We start from the raw sequence: 7,322 nt of genomic DNA, 5'->3' as shown, positions 1-7,322 counted from the left end.
TTACACATCCATTTTGAGTCATAGGTCAGGAGTGTAAAGAGCTCAGATTGCTTCTAATGATGCCACAAGCATTTTACAATGAAGCAGCAAAAATCTTGTTTATTAGCAATTGTGGCTTTAATCTACGGAATACAGAATGGAATAACGTTTTACAAAGATGAGGATAATTATGGCAGAAAAATAAGCAAGCAGATCAGCAGCTCCTCAGCTGTACCTATGAAAGGTACTGACTGTCTCAGGCCTACAGAAGTTAGATTTAAGATCTTATTAAGAGAAGTGATTTATTTCACCAAGTCAATAAGACTTGCTGCCTTCACTTGAAGAGCAGGGATCACATGGAAGGCTTCTGTCTTCTAAGAAGAGAAAAAAACATTTCACTTTTTTTTTTTTTTTTTTTTTTTTTTTTAATACATCAGAGGTTGATTCCTTAACCTCCATCTTTTCTTTCATTGCAATCAGAATTCACCACACATCTCTGAGCTGATGCTCTATTAAAAAAAATGTGATTACAAATAGCCAGTGCTCTTTTCTTATAAGTCCTTATATGAGTGTGTCCTGTTTTCCAACACCATTACTTTTTAACAAATTGCCATGCTTAAGCAAGTTGTTTTGACATGCTTTTAGGAGGTTTTGCATCAGCTGCAAGGACAGCTCTGTAAGAAGTGTGATATTAATTTTTCTCAGTCTCAGCATACTTGAAGAACCAAAAAAAGGAAAAGGAGTGAGTTATTAGCATCACCACTCTTCATATAGGTTCCTGTAAGGTGAAACCATTTTAGGGTCACACTGCCTGTACAGTGCATCTTGACATTGTGGTTGAGAACAACATGATCCAAAGAAACAGACAGAGATGGTCAGACATTTCAGAAATTAGAATGCAAGTTTCAGCTTTCAGACGAAACAAGTGCATTCAGGCCCAGTTACTATGAAAGCTTAGACCTTCTTTGGCAGTTCAGGGACCTTTGGCAACCTCAGCAAAAGTACTGAGCAGAGGCATCCACTGACCAGAAAATAAACCTGCTCTGTTAGTACATTTTGGGCAAGTCTAGCCCTTATACTTCAGTCTCATACCGTGCCAGAAACTTTGTGACCTGGCTCCTGCAGAGAAACAATAAAAAGCAATTTTTACTTGTAATAAGCCTCTTTCAGGAGCAGGCAAAATCATCAGGCCCTGGATAGGCCTCAACAGACCAGCTCATAAATAAATGTTTGTCTTCTACTCAGTACAGATACTGAAGGAAACATCACAAAAGAGGGAGAGAAGGAGACAGAGAAGAGAAGGAGAGAAAAGAAACTTAAAACATTCTCAAAAACTCAAATCAGGTTCATTGAGTTGGGCCAGAATTCATAACTCATGTGTAGATTCCCTACATACACACAATGTCGTGAACCTACTAGTGTTATCTTGCACCCTAATTTTCTGGCTAAGACGAATCTGCTCCATCACCTGCTTCTGTCCATAACTGTGACAAAACAGTGTTCTGGGTCCAGCTGCGCCATCGTGTCTTTGTGCACCTCCATGACTCCACTCGCAAAAAAACACTTCAAAGGAAGGACAATGTTTTCCTCTTTATCATGTACAGCTATTTATGTCTCTAAGCAGCAGCTGCTGAAGGCAGGTAAAAAGTAGTTTTTAGCTTCACAATGTCACATATCTGAGTTAAATTAGTTCATTGCTATGATCTTCAGAGGTCAAAGAGCATTTGATAGCAGAAGGATGTAGTTGTCTGTGTGACTCTAACAGTGATTAGTTCAGGCTAAGCCAAAAGCCAGAGAGTATTCTTTATTACCATTTTTTTGACACCATCTCCAAAGATGTTTACTATCTTTAAAAATACACACAATCTGTGAATACATTTTGTTTAACAAAATGAGAAGTAAAAGCCCTGCATCTTTCTGTGCTAGGGTTAAGCAATACTACATTCAAGGGTTTTGTTTATTTTCTAAAAGGTTATTATATCCCTTCTTCAATTCAGCTCTCCCTGTGGAACCTACCTCACAAACAGACCTTCACAACTTAACTCTAGTCCCAGCTGTTTAAACAGATTTTTTAAAAAGAGAGAGCACCATCTGATATGTTTAGAAGCCTTTTTTTGCAGCATCTTTTACAACTCAAGGTCAGTTTGAGGATGGCCAGAAAAAGCCAGAAAGGCAGTGTGTCCAAAAGGGAGTGAATTCAAGCAGCACACACTAATCCTCCACTTTCTTAGAGGATTCAAATCCACCACCAGGGAGCATCAATTCCAGGCACTGCCAGGCACCCAAGGCTCTGCTGTGACATTGAGGCTTTGATGGTGATTCCTTCTGCACCCAGGGAGATGGGCATGGAGGTGAATCAGCATCCTCACCATCATCCTCGCAGAACAACAAAGTGGGACGTGGACTGCCTGAGATACTGGGACAGGTGCATCTTCTGTTTCAAAAAGCCTTCTTATGTCCACCTGGCCACAGTATTTGCACAATCAAAGCCAAGAAAAGTCTCCTTGCACCTTATGTCATCAGAATGGAAGGTTGGGCATTTTTTTTTTTTTCTCGTTTTTGTTTTTGAATTTTGTTTTGTTTTAAACCTTAAGCCTCTTAAGGTCTTCATTTTACAATGTATAGCACATCAGAAGTCCACTGTTGGCAGTTAACGAGAGGGGTTGCTTGTGCTGAGGTCTGATGGCGGAAAACAAAAAACAGTAGCTTTAAAACTGTTACTTTTATCTGGGGAGAAATGTACTGTCAAAGGCTGTTTCTGACAAAAGCTGTTATTTCTGTCAAAGCAGAGACTATATGGTTACGCAGGCATTTGGACAAGGATCTGTTTATTTATTTATTTTTTTTAATGGAGCTTCATTTCACGTTCATGTTCTTGGAACTGAAATCTTTCCACTTTTCTCAGAAAAACAAAATTAATTATACTTAAATTAATTACAGATTCAAATATGAAAAAGCAAGCTGTAGTACTGGGAAGTCTCCAGTGAGCTCCTTCAGCTCCTGTTTTTCTGAAGCTGGCAGTGCCCTGCCAGATATGTGGAAGGAATACACAAAGTGTGCCTTACCCACTGCATGGAGTGAATAATGCTGTGCACAGTCGGCACAGCATGCTGTGTTGTTCTGTCACTGTATTCATAGCAGGAAAAGAGAAAGCAAGACACCGAATAAAAGTATCGGCTGTGCTACTTCCACAGCACAGACCTCCCAGTATGTGTCACCGTTTAGCTCTAGAACAGAAACAAAATCAGACTCCAAGAACAAGAAGCTCAACCTCATTCATATTCCTGAAGGTTTTGTCAGTTACTTGATGAAAGATCCCATATGCAAACAAATTCTCCTTCATTATGTGTCCTGCCAGCAGAAGAGTGGTTGTCCTGGGGGCCACCATCTTCGGTCCATCCACGAGAACAGACTCACGACCACCGCTCCCTGGCCCCTGCTGGGAAGGCAAGGCAGGGATCCAAAACCGCATCGCCAGCTTCTCTCCCTCTCCCCACACACACATGCCCACTGTTTGCCACCAGCTTGCTCTTAAACTTTGGATCCAGGATCACCAACAGGGCTGCTTGTATAAAGGATGTGCTGCTGGCAGAAAAAGGAAAGCAGGGAACAGACTCGCATCTCAAAGGAATTGCCGAAGGAGGGGCCAAAAAACTTTACTCCACAACAAGAAAGAAGGTCACAGGTCAAGAACCAGGAGCAATAAAGAAAATCTCTCCTACTTGAATGCTGCCACCTAACCAGTGGCTACCCGTACTTCTCACTACGCAGGACTGGGAATTCCCCTCACACCAAGGCATTTCCATTCACACTAGAGCAACCTGGGCTGCAGGGGCAACAAGAACGGGCAGGACAGGAACAAAAAACAAAACAGCCCTCACACATTCAGATTATCTTGATTCGCTTGCCCATTTAGCTGCTGAATACAGGCTGACAGCTTGGTAAGGCTCCAGAGCTTCACGTGAGGCAAACAAGAAGATAACTCTACCTTAAAAATCATCACAGTTGCGGAGATGGGGCATCTGTGCAAAACATGATGCACAGATTCCATTTATTTCCTTATCAGAATGAGTGCTTCCCACCCTTTGTCCCAGTACCGGTGGGCACTCTCTCTACTGGCAATAGTAGCCTTCAGACGCATTGTTCTGCATACAGTTCCCCTGTTCCATTACATGAAAGCAAATCTGTCGCTTTGGTCCTAGTGCCGTGGCCCTCTCCCAGACTCCAAGAGCTTCCCTGGTTACGTTGCCTGTCATTCAGAGTTTCTACACTGCTTTGTGCCACAGCTGATATTTAGAAGAGAAAGCCGTCCTCTTCTTTTGTCAGCTTAAGGTGTATTTCATCTCCCACTATCTCATAAAGTGACAGTTTGATTATAATGTAATTACCTTTTTTTAGTGAACCTAGTGAATAATTTTATTTCCAGATGGGTTTATGTTCCTTATATTTAAGCTCATTATGAACAAGAAAGCTGCACTGGGAAAATACAAAGCAAGGTCTTTTTTATTATTATTTTTTCCTTTTTTTTTAATTTCTTTTTTATTTTATTTTTTTTAAGGTGAACATTATGTAGGGCTTATAAAGTGAGGGAAAAGATGCCAAAATCACACTGTAGAAAAGGTGACTCAAACACGAGAGCACAAAAGAGCTTGAGAGCCCTTTAAGACATTTATATGGAAATTGAAAAAATAAATGTTTAATTTTCATTGCATGGAATTTGGTAAAAGCTAACAGGCTGAATAGCTTCAATACCCAAGAATCAAGAGCCCGAGAAGCAAGGACAAGAGTGGCTACAGACCACTACGGCAGGGACAGTGCCAGCTCACAAATTGATGAAATGAAAGTCTTTTTTATTCAGTAAAATCTCCAAGCCTCCTGTGGCTGGGTACTCGCCAAGGAGCTCGTTTGCAAGTCAAGTATTATTTGTTGATGCTAAGAAGCACAAGCTGATACATTTTGCCAAAACATGTGTCAAGAAAATCCATGTAAATCAACAGTGCTTTGCAGCAGAAACAGTGGTTCCTCTCTGAAAACTGCCTTAGTAAAATGGCACCCTGGGGTTTCCTGTTTACTGCATCCCAGTGACTTCCAAATCAAACACGATCAGCTCAGATGCAAGTGATAATGATTTTTTTTTTTTTTTTTTTAACTGCTGCTTCTATGAAAATAGAAATAAAGTTGCACAGCCAAGATGTTGTTTCTGGCTCACACATCAGCGGTATAGATCCTGCAACTGGTATTTAGTCAATAATCCTATTTACGACTAGAAATCCAGTTTCCTTTTTATCATCTAGTTTGTAGTTGATTGGCTTGAAAGGGAAGAAAGAACATCCCAAAGCAGAAAAAAAAAAATCTGAAGCAAACAAATTAACTTACCCTGAAACTGAAAATTGGATCCTCATTGGAGTTCATTTCTTTAGCAATGCTCTTACATCTGGTTGACCATTTGCTAACAAAATTCTTCTGTCCAAAGTAAGAGGTGCAGGGCCATGTACTATGTGAACTACATCTGTCTGTGTTTTCTGAAGAGGGAAATTACTTAAATAACCAATAGAAGCAAATATATCCACTTCTCATTGCATTTCACCATTTGTAACCCTAAAGACATGGCTGGGTAATGGTGACATTTCAAACCCGTGACTCATACGAGGTGTATGACTTACTGGCACTGCCAGCCAGGCTGTGACCTGGCATCAGGCTTCCTCCTCCTGAAAACTCCCACACTTTGCTCCTTGCAACATATCAATACTCTTCCTCTTTGACCAACAGTTGCTTCAAAATACACATCCTGAAAATAAACAGGACTTTGGTTTATAAATATATGCATATTTTTTCTATTTTCAATCAGTTCTGGGCTCATTTTCCCATATTCCCAAGATTTAGGCCACTGATAAGTAACCTAATCTGCTGTAATGAAAATATTGCTCATTTTCTGTGTGCTATCTAGCCAGCAGCTCTCCTGGGACACTTTAAACTAGCATTTAAAATGTTGATATTCCAGGCACGTATTCTACCTTATTCTACTGCCTTGCCACAGACCTCAGTACACCAACTTAATTGTTCATTTGTCTGGGCCTGTCAGTTTTTCTATTTCCACACTCCCACCTTGGTACCAGCATTCTGTTAGGTGGTGGGAAAACCCAAAGATTGCCACATACCACAACATCATTTATTTACTCTATCAAACAGGAACTATTGATTGATTGAGCTTGTTCAGTAGCAAAGCTGCAACGCAATTTTATCAAGAACTAGTTTAGTTCTGTGTAAGAATTGGACCCTGGAAATTCAGATAAAAGATGTGAAATATCATTGCTCTGCCATTACCTTCTCAAGTGAAAAAAAATCAACATTACAGCAACAAAAATTAGACTCCTACAGCAAAGAAAAGGGGAAATCATGTGAGAGAAAACTCAAAGATAAAAGAGCTAATATTAAAGCTTAGCAGTCCCTAGGGGTATTGTGAAGGCTTCTGAATGGATGAAGCATTTCTAGTAATTATGATGAATCGAACAAATACTGTCAACCTCAGGCTCACCGCAAGAATATCTTGAAAAAAGGACAACTAATTATACACATATATATATATATAACTGAAAACAAGTGATTGTTTCACTTAAATGACTAGGATCTGCCTACCAGAAAAGCTTTTTTGTATGAGAATTTCAACCTCTAAAAAAATAATCCCAAGCTGACTTTTCTCTTTTTTTTTTTTTTTTTTGTTTAAACACAGACAAACTATTTGCAATGTATTTGCACTTGTCAATCAACTCAGATGAGCCGTTTTTGTAGGTGTGCTACAGAGCGTTCAAAAACCAATATCACTATTGAAACAACCTTTTTTAAAAGCCAAGAGTTCAAAGACTCATCATTCTTGGACAGGTTCAAATTTCGCTTTAAGGTCCAGAGTAAGACTTAAAACACTGTCCCTGCAGAGGCCTCTAGACTCCAGACTTCCTCTTTGTTTCTCTTTTTCCACATCTTTTAGCAATTAATTGATGAGACATCAGTCTTTTTCCTGCTGTTTCCAGCAGAGGTGACTGAACAGCAAAGGGATGAAAAGGCCTACACGAGGCTATGGCTGTAGAGGTCCCAAATCCATGAAACAAAGATTTTTCAGAGTAAAGCCATAGATGGGACCAGAGAAAGAAATTATAATGGGACCCTCCTCCTTCTCCAACACCACAGAATGGTTCTTGACTCTAACTTGCCCACCTCCCTGCCCACCTTCCAGAAACCATGGGTCAGAGCTGAAGGTGTCTCCTTAACGTACCTATCTACTTCTTTGTTTTGCTTTGTTTCCGTCTGAAAAAAAAAAAAAAAAGAAAAAAAAAAAAAGACCAAAT

General features: G+C 39.9%; 1 long non-coding RNA gene across 1 annotated transcript; it reads right to left on the bottom strand.

The window, feature by feature from the left end:
* Positions 1-2,854: 2,854 nt before the first annotated feature.
* On the bottom strand, positions 2,855-7,259 carry LOC118160430. Its single transcript, XR_004747497.1, has 3 exons — positions 7,204-7,259; positions 5,643-5,767; positions 2,855-3,564 (listed from the first exon to the last, which is right to left on the bottom strand). It is a non-coding gene; the product is annotated as an uncharacterized LOC118160430 (long non-coding RNA).
* Positions 7,260-7,322: the final 63 nt, after the last annotated feature.

Source organism: Oxyura jamaicensis, chromosome 1, assembly GCF_011077185.1.
Source record: "Oxyura jamaicensis isolate SHBP4307 breed ruddy duck chromosome 1, BPBGC_Ojam_1.0, whole genome shotgun sequence".
NCBI classification, from domain to species: Eukaryota; Metazoa; Chordata; class Aves; order Anseriformes; family Anatidae; genus Oxyura; species Oxyura jamaicensis.
The sequence above is the reverse complement of the archived record's forward strand: the minus strand, read 5'-3'. Positions and strand labels throughout refer to the sequence as shown.